Below are 12688 nucleotides of genomic sequence, written 5' to 3'. Positions count from 1 at the left end.
TTGTCACCAAAAGTCACCATGCCACCATCGTAGGCTTCTAGCGAGAGGAATTGTTTTTCATCTCTCATCATGTGGCGAGAGCATCCACTGTCTAAGTACCAATTACTGTTGCCTCTCACTAATGCCTATAAAAGATCAAACATTTAGTTTAGGAACCTAAATGGATTTGGGTTCCTTCTTATACCTAACTTTCTTAACCACTTCCTTTTTAATCCAAACTTGTTTAGCCACTTTAGTGTTCTTTTCTAGGTCAAGCACTCTATTTTCACATCTATTAAACTCATGGCCAGGTTTGCCACGATAGTTGCAAATGTTGTATTTTGGAAGGCCACCATACTTTCTTCTTCAAAAATCAGTTTTGCTTAGGTCCTGGTTTCGAATGCAACAGTGCGTGTTACTGTTGCTTTTGAAACCAAGTCCAGCATTCTTTTCAAGCTTCTCATATTCTTTTGACTATTTTAGCAAAAATTCTAAAATATTTTGGATTCCTTCCCATTTCAAATAAAACACTTTAGCCTCTGCGAAATCCTTTTTCATGTTTTCAGTTTGAGCAAGATGATCATCATTAGACTTTTGTATACGTTCTAAAGCACTTTTAACATGGCTTGACTCATCACCCAACATTTCAGCAATTTTGACAAGATCTTCTTTTTTACTTTCATATGTGGTTAGATAAATTAATATTTGATCAGGTTCTTTAAGTAGTGAGGACACACGTCTTGTGAGAGATTCAACTTCTTTGTTAGACTCAGATGTCATAGTAGGAGTATTTGTGGCATGATTCTGTTCAGCCTTTTTTCCTAGAAACAGATTTTGTTTTCTAAGGGTTCTGATTTCTTTCTAAAGACTTAAGGATGAACTTGGTTTATCAACTTCATTTAGACACTCTTTTAGATTTATGTTTTCTTCGACAATATCCTCAATTTCATCTTGCATGGCTTCTAATTTATGGCATTGGATGTGACTGTAACACTGTAACAGCCCTAAATTTTACCGACCAAAATGATAAACTAGAGATGGAAAATTCACGGCTGTCACTCCACACTTAGCTTAAAATGCCAAGTGCAAGGTAAATACAGAGTCAATCTTAAAAAAACAAAGTACATATCTCAAAACCTTATCAAATAATCAAAACGTTGCAGCGGAAGACTTAAGTCTTACAAAATCTAAAACAATAAATATAATTCAAATCCAACGATATTATAAAATTATAAATAGCTTAAGACGGAGTCTTTATTCAAAAGACTTCCACGCTCGTACTAATCCCTGGATCCAATATGCACCCATGGAGCATCTCAAGCATCACAATTGTACCTATCAACTGTACCCAAAACATAAATAGGTACAGGTTCCAGTGGGGGAAACGACCCAAAACATAAGGACGTCAGCAAAAGCTGAGTTTTGAGAAAATTAGAAGAAATGATAAATTCATAATAGAACAATATTATAAACTTTACAAGCTCCAAAAATCAGTAAGAAAGAATTATAATCCAGAAATAACATTATCGTAAATCCAATAACAATTATTAAATCGTTTAAAGTCCATAACTTTCACCACCTGTGTGCCAAGGTCCTACCCTTGACACGGTCTAGAGGTATCACCTGTGCTTGGTCAGACTTATAAGAATGCGCATCTCTCACATTTGGGCAGTAAGTAGGATGAGGCTGCCAAAGGAGAAAGTCTAACCCCCTAGCGAGTGGGGGCCGGTCAAACCCCACCCAAATGGAACTCGGGCCAAGAGTTCAGTTTTCGGGACGTAATCCCAGGGACGTCTCATACGCACCTTAAAACCTGCTAGACCAACAGAACTCCCAGAGTCTGCTACACAATTACCAAGACGGCTTGCGCCAAATAATTTCCAACTGGTGACCCATGGTCACATAGAACAATATTTAAAAAAATCAGAAAAGCTAATATAAATTCATCGTTGCCAAAAGTATATAAAAACTCTTTAAATATTAAACCCAACATGCTCTTAATTTTAAAAAAGGGTAAAAGTCCTTACCTCTCGAGACGACCAATCCAAGCCAAGCTTAGTCCAAGGAATACATTCCCCTCAAATCCACAAACTACAGTTAACAATGATTTAACAAATCTCATTAATAACTTAACCGACATAGACCTACTAACTTAAACATGCGTTACATCCTCAACACTCGTTACATCACCATTATAGTTTCACTTATACCTTGCTCACTATTACACGAACACATATCCAACATAGCCCACTCATCATCATAGCCATTGTGTAATAACAAACCACACTTTTCAATCTCTTGTAATCAACATTACTAGTTACTTAGTTTACTAAATGTTATAACACTTGACATTATTTTTTTTAAAAATAATCTCTCTCTAAAAATCTAGAGAGCTTTTCTCTCCTTGGAGAGCTTAATCTTTTCTTTTTCTCTAGCTATCATCATTCCCTAAATCACCTATATTCATCTTTTTCAATTCCCAAATTGCATCTTCAGATTAAGGATGCTAAAAATCCCTTAATATTCCTTTTGATCTACGTTTTGGTCCAGCTAAAGCCTATTAATGTCAGTAATCATTTGTTTTTGGGGACATTAATTGGAGCTCGGAACCCTAATCTTCTGTCAGAATCAATTCACAACTAAAGTTTTATCCAAAAATCCTTCCATATTCCATATAATCATTAAATCCAGTTTGCCTTGATTGGCAATTTCTTTTTTTAGTCAGCTCGAGGTTACTGCATAACATTCATTGGAGAGTAGTGAGCAGTCGTTTTTGAAACGGCGGTGAGGATTCCGGAGCTCTTTTGCGCCTTTCTAGATTATCTCACCTCTCTATTTAATCCAGGAACATGACGGTAGAAATTTCATTCTCATCGTCACATTACATTAATCTCTTAAACCCAAAGAAGAAAACTCGACACAAACCACAGAATCAAACCACTGTTAATCTCCAAAATTTTAAAAATCAAACCTCAAGTTTCTCTCAACCGACTAAAATGGCATCTGGAAATCCTTTTGAGGGCAATGTGCAAGGAACGAATGAGCCTGGTTATGAAGTGCAACCTAACATTCTTGATCACCAGGGAGTTCAACAGGTTCACCCAGCAGCTGAGTTCAATCCTATGAACCCTCTCCATGCTAATATCTGGAGATTCCCTAGGTCTGGTGGGGTCATCAATGTGGACCCCTCTGAACTAGAAAAATCTAGGGGTTTCTGGAGCTGTTGTGTGCTGGGATTCTTGGTTGATTATAGACTGTTTGAAGCGGACTTGATCAATGATGTGATCAGGAAGAAATGGACCACAAAGGGGGCTGTTACTGCTTTTCGCATGGGTGAAATTTATGTATTCCATTGTACTGAAGAAGAGGATATGGAGCGGCTATTCTGAGAGGGATGACTACAATTGATGGAGTGTCATGGTGTTTTCAAAATGGTTTCGTGACACGACCGCGACAGATCCGGTTCCCATATGCGGAAGTATGGGTGAGGGTGTGTGGGCTTCCCTTCGAATACCTGACTATGCAAGTCGCCAATATTGCTGGTAAGTTGCTGAGCCACAATTTTTATGTTGAACCATTTCACTTGGTTCCTGATAATGATTATCTGAGGATAAAGGTGCAACTTCAATTGAATGAACCCTTAGTGCCAGGGTTTTTCTTAGCAATGGAGGGAGGCTACCTGTTATGGATTCAGTTCAGGTATGAGGAAATTTTCAAGTATTGTATAAAATGTGGTAAGATTGGACATAAGGGGGCTCAGTGTAGGGAATCTATTATGTCAGTGGTGTCTGGGATCAACGGGATGCTTGATCGGTCTGTTGAAAATGGTTTTCCTGTTTTCCAAACAAATAGCACTCATACAATGTTTAATCTTGATTTACGTGCTACCCCTTCTACTACCAAGTACCTGTCTTCAAAAGTGAGATTGGGGGAGGCTAGGAGTACTGCTAGGGGTCCTACCAGAAGGAGAAGAAGATGGGAGTCCCCTGAGAGGGCAGTTGACTTTGACCTAGGCATAACACCTGGGGGGAGAGTATTACCAGGGATGGCCTTTGCTGTCACTGCACAGCCATTTGCAGGGCCACTGGTGTTTCAGACTGGAAGTGCTAATCCTTTTTATGGTGGGGCTGCTGGGGCTGGAGGACAAGGTGATGTGGATATGGATGAGGCTCAGAATGTAGAAGGGGAAGGCAATCAAGGACAAGTCCAAGGGAATCAGGGGCAAGATGTTGAGATGGGTAATGGTAACCAAGTCGTACCTGGGGCAGGAGGGTGGTTAGATGAGGGAGAGGCAAATAATGAGGTATATCATAGTGCAGGGGAGGAACTGGAGGTGCAGGGTGAATTGAATGTATTACAACAAGGAGTGCTTGATCAGATTCAATCTGAAGACCCGTACATTCTGTATACTAATCAGAACAGCATTGTTGGAGCTTTGGATTGTGACCAGAGAAATCAAGCGGCCATTTTGAATAGAATTGAAGATGACCTGGGGTGGGCTCATATGGAGGATGAACACAGGGGGTATAACCAAACTTTTGACCCCCCTGTGGAAGGCTGGCCCACAATGTATCACTCTGCTGATGGGACTATCAGGCAGGTGGGGCAGGGATCAGGTCAGAGAGCTGGAAATGAGGATGAGAATAATGGGGAAGAGAATAATGAGATACTGATGGTGGCAATGGAAGAAGGTATAGATGTTTTGAATAATCAGGAAAATGGGAACACTGCAGTGGAAGAGGGTCATAATGAAGTGGGGGATTTTCAGAATGCAATCCCATCTACTGATATGCTTGCATCTGAGTCCCTTAACTCTGAATACTACTCTGATGGTAGGGATGGGGAAGAGGTTATTGTCATATCCTCTGACAAAACTGAAGAAGTGAACACAGAGTTACAGCTAGCTTTGAGGAGTGATTCTGAGGTGGACAGGTTTAACAACATGTCTGAGGATCCCACTGGTGATGACATGCAGAGAACCAAAGCTCCATCAACTCTTTTCTCCACTGCCATTGTAAACAAAGGGAAGGAAATAGATGAAGGTTCTTCAAACCTTATACCATGGGAGGTTTTAATGAAGACTGTAGCAGAAAACAATGGAAACAGGGACAAAGGAGAACAGAAAGCTAGGACATCTGGGGAAATTTTATTTGATTTCCCTGAGGCAGGAAATAAAGCAAAACTGATAGCTGCTCTGCCTGTTGGTAATTCATCTGATGGATGCTTGGGGTTGATTGATGCATACCATGTTTCTGATCAGCGAGAAGAGTTCAAGAATGAAATCAGAGGAGCAAGGAAACGCAAATGTTGTACTGAGATGGGGGACTACATTATCCCAGATTCGGCTAAGCAGTCTTTGGAGGAAGCAAAGGATTACCTCCGTCAAATGGCAAAAAGGAGGTGTTGGTCACCAAGTAATGCAAAGGACAATCAGTATCAGCAACAACCCACCTGGGGTTTTCGTGTGAATGTGGAAGATGTGGTGATGGTGGAGTCCAGTGACTCTTCTTTACCATCAGTGAATGGAGGGGTTTTTGATCCAGATTTGGATGGCTTTGCGGAGGTTGGGCCTTCACAACCTCCTCGTTCACCATGAAGGGACTCATCTAGAATTGTAGGGGTCTCAATAACACGCTCGCCCCTACAATTCCGAAAGCAAGAGCGTTGGTAGGTAGTCAGCTTTATGATTTTATCTTTTTAATTGAAACTAAATGTAATGCAAGTAGGATTTTCCCTTTGTTTAGGACGGTAGGGTTTGATAAGTATTTTGGGGTGGATGCGGTGGGTGCATCGGGTGGGCTATGGGTAGGGTGGCGGAAAGAATCTAGAATGTCGGTAGTTAAGTCTTGTAATCATTTTATCATTCTCGTGGTTCAAAAGTATAATGGTCTTGTTTGGTATCTTGTGCTTTTTTTATGGGGCGCCATGCGTAAGCCAACGTGCCTCGGTGCTACATGAGGTTGAGGAATGGATGGGGTCTTGTAAGGATCCGTATCTTTTGGTGGGAGATTTTAATCAAGTAGATTATCGTAGTGACAAACTAAGTTTAAGTCAACGACCGATTGGAGGGGCGGATGATTTTAACCTATGGAAAATCCGTAATGAACTCTTAGATATCCCTTTCAAAGGACCACGGTTTACATGGTGCAATAATCGAAAGGGGGACAAGAGGGTTTATGAGCGCATTGATAAAGCATATGGGTCGAAAGATTGGTTTACTGTTTTCCCAAGTACGGGCATCAAACACTACCCTATCCAAATTTCGGACCATGCTCCAATAGAAATAGATTTGAACCTTGTCACCACAACGGGTAGTAGGCCTTATAAGCTTGATGCTTGGGTGTTGGATCATGAGGAGTGCATGGAAAGAATTAGGGGTGAATGGAAGAGGGTTGTCACGGGATCGCCGGCTTACCAAGTAAATAGGAAACTATCCAGAATTCGGACGTGTGCTAAGCATTGGGCACTCGACAAAAGAGCAGAATGGAGGTTGAAATGGGAAGAATTCGACCAAAAGTTGGAACATGGTATGATGTTGGCCATCTCGGGAAATGGAGATGAGGAGTATACCAAAGTTAATGAGGAAGTGACGGAGTTTGCCAGGGCGGCAGCAGCGTTCTGGAAACAAAGGGCTAAGGTAAAGTGGATGGTTGATGGGGATACTTGCACTAAGTATTTCTTTAACTGGGTCAAAGAACGAGCAGGGAGAAACCACATTCATGGGATTAAAGGGTCGGATGGAAATTGGTACTATGATTTGGATCATATTCGGGATGCTTTCCAGAATGCTTTTATGGACCTTTATTCATCATCGACTGACAACATGGAGTGGCGGGATTGCACAGCTTTCGAGGACACACTAAAACACCTACATAACTCTCTCTCACAGGATGAAGTGGATCGTCTTAGCAGCCCTTTTTCAGCTAAAGAGGTTCGTGCGGCGGTCTTTCAAATGGGGGCTTTAAAAGCTCCGGGCCCTGATGGTATTCCTGCAATTTTCTATCAAAAATGTTGGTCTATGATTAAAGGAGATTTTACCAAGGCGGTGTTATCTATTCTAAACTCTGGGAGGGTTTTACGGGAACTTAATAGGACTTTCATCACACTCATTCCAAAGAAAGAAAGCCCAGAAGAGGTTTCGGATTACCGCCCAATTAGTCTCTGCAATGTGGTGATGAGAATTGTGACAAAATGCATTGCCAACCGATTATCAAAGGTGATGTGTTCGATTGTTAGTGAATCACAGAATGCCTTTGTCAAGGGAAGGAACATCAGTGACAATATTCTGATTGCACATGAGGCTATTAACAAAATTTCGATGCATAGGCATGGAGGCAAGCATTATGTGCTTTCAAAGCAGATATGAGTAAAGCCTATGACAGAATTCGTTGGGATTTCTTGGAGGAAGTTTTGGTCAGGTATGGTTTTCCGCAAAAACTGATTACACTCATGATGAATTGTGTTACTTCGGTGAGTTACGAAATCCTGGTAAATGGAATCCCGATGCCACAATTCCATCCGCGGTGTGGACTGAGACAGGGAGATCCACTATCACCTTATTTATTTATTCTGTGTATGGAAGTCCTCTCCCGGAATATGGAGCACGCTAATGAGCAAAGGTTAATTCATGGAATTCAACTAGTTAGGGGGGTTCAGCCGATCACACATCTTTTCTTTGCGGATGACTCGGTGTTTTTCTTCAAGGATCGAGGAGATGCGGTGGCCGAGCTAGTGCGTATTATAAATGACTACTGCGAAGCATCAGGCCAAAGACTGAACATTGAGAAATCTGGGATTCTTTTCAGCCCTAACACTACTTTGATTAGGGCTCAGAGGATTATGCAGGCTTTCAATATAAAAAAGAATAATGGCATTGGCAAATATCTCGGAATCCCAGCGGAATTCAAAGAGTCAAAACAAGGGATCTTTACTGCTCTCATTGATCATGTCACCAGACGCATATCGTCATGGAACGGGATTTTTCTATCACCAGCTGGACGACTTACTCTGATTTCATCGGTTCTATCCAATCTTTCCAATTACTTTCTATCGGTCTTTAAAATTCCGGTAAGTGTGGCAAAGAAGATAAACTCTCTTTTGACACAATTTTGGTGGGCAGGATGTAAGTTGGGGAATAAACTTCACTGGTGTAGCAAAAATTTTCTGAGTTTACCAAAGAGTGCGGGGGGACTTGGCATTCGAAATGTTCAATGTCTTAACCAGGCTTTGTTGGCTAAACATGGATGGCGAATAGTGTCTGGGGAAAAATCCCTTTTCAGTAGGATATTCAGGCAAAAGCTTTTTGGATCACAGGTTTTCCTTCATGGGATGACTCCTATCAAGGGGTCCGGATGCTCGTGGGGAGTGCGCAGTATCCTATACGGGCTAAGCTTTGTGCTAGAGAATATTGGTTGGAAACCTGGTATTGATTCAGGGATAAATATTTGGACTGCGAGATGGGTGGGGGGTGACCGGCCGGAACCTAAAGATGAGTGGTTAGGCCACAATTCTAGTCATCTGGCATCTTTACAGGTCCAGCACCTTTGTTTTGATGGTGGTGACTGGAACGAGACCTTCATAAGAAGCTTGTTTACAGAGGAATGGGCGGACCGAATTCTGGCTATACCACGATGCGAAGTAAGGCAGAGGGATAGGATCTACTGGCCACACACGACAAAGGGAGTTTATACAGTAAAGAGTGGATATGGCTTGATCTTTGAGGGCTTCATGAACAGAGTAGGAACTGTTAAAGACAACAGTAGACTAACTGATCGGGGCCGACTGCTATGTCGGACAGGGCTTTGGAGCCTACCTATTCCTCAGATGTGGAAAATCCTCCTTTGGAAGATTATCACCAATGTTCTGCCTATTGGACGGGAATTCCATAGGCGAAATATTGAGGTGGACCCTTCATGTAGCATGTGTGGAGGTAACCAACGTGTGATGGAAACATCGGAGCATCTTTTCCGTGATTGTGGTCTCTCCAACCGAATCTGGGCGGGCTCTAACTTAGGCATTCGGGTAGAAGGAGCATGGGGAGTATCTATATCTGACTGGATTTGCGACTGGATTCGTTTCCTCTCCAAACGGGATGAGGGGACTCGAGAGGTGATTCTTTTTATCGCTACTTTATGGGCTATATGGTCAGTGCGCAACAAAATAAAATTTACGGACCAGGTTCTTACAGCGCAAGGTATCACCAATATGGTCTTCAAAGTTACCCAGGAGCAAGCACATATCTTGTGGAAGTCCTTCAACTCGAGACAACATCAAAATGCCCATATGATCGAGGAAGGGACACCTCAAACGGAAGCTTTGGCTATTCGGAATGGTCGCCCGGTGTGTATACTGGGCTCACAGACTGGTTGTGCGATGGTACGTGTGAAGGTTGATGCAAGCTGGAATCGTAATTATGAGGCGGCTTTCGGATGGTGTGCTTTTGATGCCAGAGGGAGAGAACTGGACCGGAGGCAGGCACGTATCAGGGCGGAATCGCCTTTACAGGCTGAAGCTATGGGAATTCGAGATATTGCGATGTGGGCACATGAGCGGCGGGTTTTCCATTTGGATATTTCATCGGACTGCCTACAACTTGTAACTCAATTGGCGGAGTCAGAAAAGGAGGATCACAGGATTACGGGTATCCTTGAGGATATTCGGGCCTCCTTTAGTTCTTTTCACTGCTTAGTTTTTAATTTCATTCCTAGATGTCTTAATGGTCTTGCGCATAATCTAGCAAAGCAGGCCATGAACTTGTAAAACCTTTATTTACAGCTGTCAAAAAAAAAAAAAAAAAAAAAAAAAAAAAAAAAGTAATCAACATTACTCCCCTTAATTAAGATAAGAAAACAGACCGCCTTTACAATAAAATTTGCTTAATGTGAACTTGTTTCAAGTCTCAATATCTAGGTCATCAATTTATCTCACACTCCAGCAAATCTAGTACTACACACCATTCTTCATATGAAAACAAAAGAATTGCACCCGTCTGAATAATTGAATTACAACACCAATACACAGTGCACAATCAAACAAACTCGAAGCGGTAGAATCTCAACTTTTGAAACGAAATTTACTTTATAAAACCGAGTAAAACAATATAGAATAGAATACTTACAATTTATATATGTGAAAGAGGGAAGATAAAGAGCCGTTTAATAGTCAATCGTCAATCGAAAACTGAAGTGGAAAGCCTTATTCGTTGCGACAAGATCGATCTTAGGACAAGAAAGCAAGGGAAAGAGGAAGACTTGTGCGTGAGAATGATGGACACACAATTAAGAAGAAGGTACACAAGATGGACGTAAGTTTCGTGTACATTTGTTTAATAGCTAGGGTAACTTATGTTTATTCTTTTATATTACTTTTTGTTTTGAGGGTAAAATTTGAGTCCAAGTTTGAGTCAAAATCGAAATCGGGTTTCTAAGATAACCTTTCGCATTAAAATAACCCAAAAACAGTTTATTCTCGGAAATCCCAAAATACGTGTTTTTCAAAGCGATGCTTCATTTTTTTTACAAATTTCCAATTAAAAGTCCGGAATTAATAAAAGTGAGAAAGTAAACCCCTATAAATAACTCCGAATTTAATGGGGTGTTACAAACTTCCCTCCTTAAAACAAAGCTTCGTCCCCGAAGATTAAACCCTTCCTAAAAAACGAAACACTTCCTACTTAGACTTCAACCTCTACTGATTTCATATATCCAAAGTTTCACCCTTATACAATGCTTCATTCCACAAACTACTGTCAAACACAATCGTTAGAAAATTTCCTCGCATTTTCCTAATCCACAAAATACTACTTGGTAGGAACCATAATATTATTCAAACATCTCATAATTTCCTCTAAGGCAAAAGCACTACCGTAAGTATCAAGAGCATGTCGGATGTTCTTTCTTCTTCTTTTTTTTTTTTTAGATACAGAAAGCACTAAAATATTGTTTTCAAATTCCGCAATTTCACAAGTTTAAAAATAATTTTGTGCATTATGTACAAGCAATCCCCCAATGTGTGCATTACGCAAAAACAAATCACCAATAATGTGTGATGTGCGTAAATATAATCACTTTCAGTTATAATTAGTAGTCAATACCAAGGACCAAACTCCAAGGCCGTGCACCAAGAACAAATTATGAATAGCGTATGAGTAACATGGAAGCAGTATGTTGTACTCTAAAAGAGTAAAATAAAAGAATAAACAACCTAAGAAGAGGGTAAGTTTGTACTTCTCAATCCCCTTAAAAGAAAGCTTCGTCCACGAAGCGTAGAATTATTTCGGACAAAAAGGTAAGGGTATTAACCATTTGTACACTAGTCTCCTCATAAATTATCGTCTCATCAAAATCGACAATTTTTTTTTTTTTATGCTTAGCAAGTTTGGTAGGTAACGAATGCACCTCCTTAATTGAGATAAATGAAACTCGTTATGCTTTTTTTTTCCGGCTGATAAATGAAGTTTATAAACCACCCTATCGTCCTCCAAATTCTCGTAAAATAAAAAGCGCTAAAGCTCAATTTTCCCTTTAGTAGGCGAGACACAACCAAAAAGACCTTATTGCCAACATGGAATTCTATATATCTACAATCGGGTTAGCTCTTTTAGCGATCGTGGGTGTAAGACCTTTGAGCCTTTCCTCGTGTCTTAGGTCATCTGGACATGTATAACCATTTCAATTATCATCTCTGGCCCCGAAATTTACAAACTAGTTAATATCGTTTTAACAGATCGAACTCTTACAGCTATCTGTGCACAATGCCTCAAATGATGTCCTCTGACTTGTAGCTTAGCGATTATTTCATACAAGATTCTACGAAATCTGACCTGTTCTCTTAGACTCCTTCAAACTGAAAAGCACATGTCTCTGCGTAAGCACTTTTAATTTGTTTGATTAACAACTCACATCAATTTATTATCCTTTATAATACCAACCTTGGTAGTGTTCAAGAAAAAAAAAATAAAAAAAAAAATTATAAGTCTGACCAAGCACAGGTGATACCTCTAGACCGTGTCAAGGGTAGGACCTTGGCACACAGGTGGTGAAAGTTATGGACTTTAAACGATTTAATAATTGTTATTGGATTTACGATAATGTTATTTCTGGATTATAATTCTTTCTTACTGATTTTTGGAGCTTGTAAAGTTTATAATATTGTTCTATTATGAATTTATCATTTCTTCTAATTTTCTCAAAACTCAGCTTTTGCTGACGTCCTTATGTTTTGGGTCGTTTCCCCCACTGGAACCTGTACCTATTTATGTTTTGGGTACAGTTGATAGGTACAATTGTGATGCTTGAGATGTTCCATGGGTGCATATTGGATCCGGGGATTAGTACGAGCGTGGAAGTCTTTTGAATAAAGACTCCGTCTTAAGCTATGTATAATTTTATAATATCGTTGGATTTGAATTATATTTATTGTTTTAGATTTTGTAAGACTTAAGTCTTCCGCTGCAACGTTTTGATTATTTGATAAGGTTTTGAGATATGTTCTTTGTTTTTTTTAAGATTGACTCTGTATTTACCTTGCACTTGGCATTTTAAGCTAAGTGTGGAGTGACCGCCGTGAATTTTCCATCTCTAGTTTATCATTTTGGTCGGTAAAATTTAGGGCTGTTACAAACACCTTCTTTTATTTAGGAGCCTTTAGCTAAGCCTCCCAAGTAAATAAAACTGTTATCATCTCGAATTGCCAGAGGTAGGGAATAACA

General features: G+C 40.2%; 1 long non-coding RNA gene across 1 annotated transcript; it reads right to left on the bottom strand.

The window, feature by feature from the left end:
- Positions 1 to 1114: 1114 nt before the first annotated feature.
- LOC141627001 (uncharacterized) lies at positions 1115 to 10156 on the bottom strand. The gene is made up of 3 exons (XR_012536560.1): positions 10097 to 10156; positions 2007 to 2070; positions 1115 to 1321 (listed from the first exon to the last, which is right to left on the bottom strand). It is a non-coding gene; the product is annotated as an uncharacterized LOC141627001 (long non-coding RNA).
- Between the last annotated feature and the right edge of the window lie 2532 nt (positions 10157 to 12688).

Source organism: Silene latifolia, chromosome Y, assembly GCF_048544455.1.
Source record: "Silene latifolia isolate original U9 population chromosome Y, ASM4854445v1, whole genome shotgun sequence".
In the NCBI taxonomy this organism is placed as follows: domain Eukaryota; kingdom Viridiplantae; phylum Streptophyta; class Magnoliopsida; order Caryophyllales; family Caryophyllaceae; genus Silene; species Silene latifolia.
This window is presented reverse-complemented; position numbering and strand designations above follow the sequence as displayed.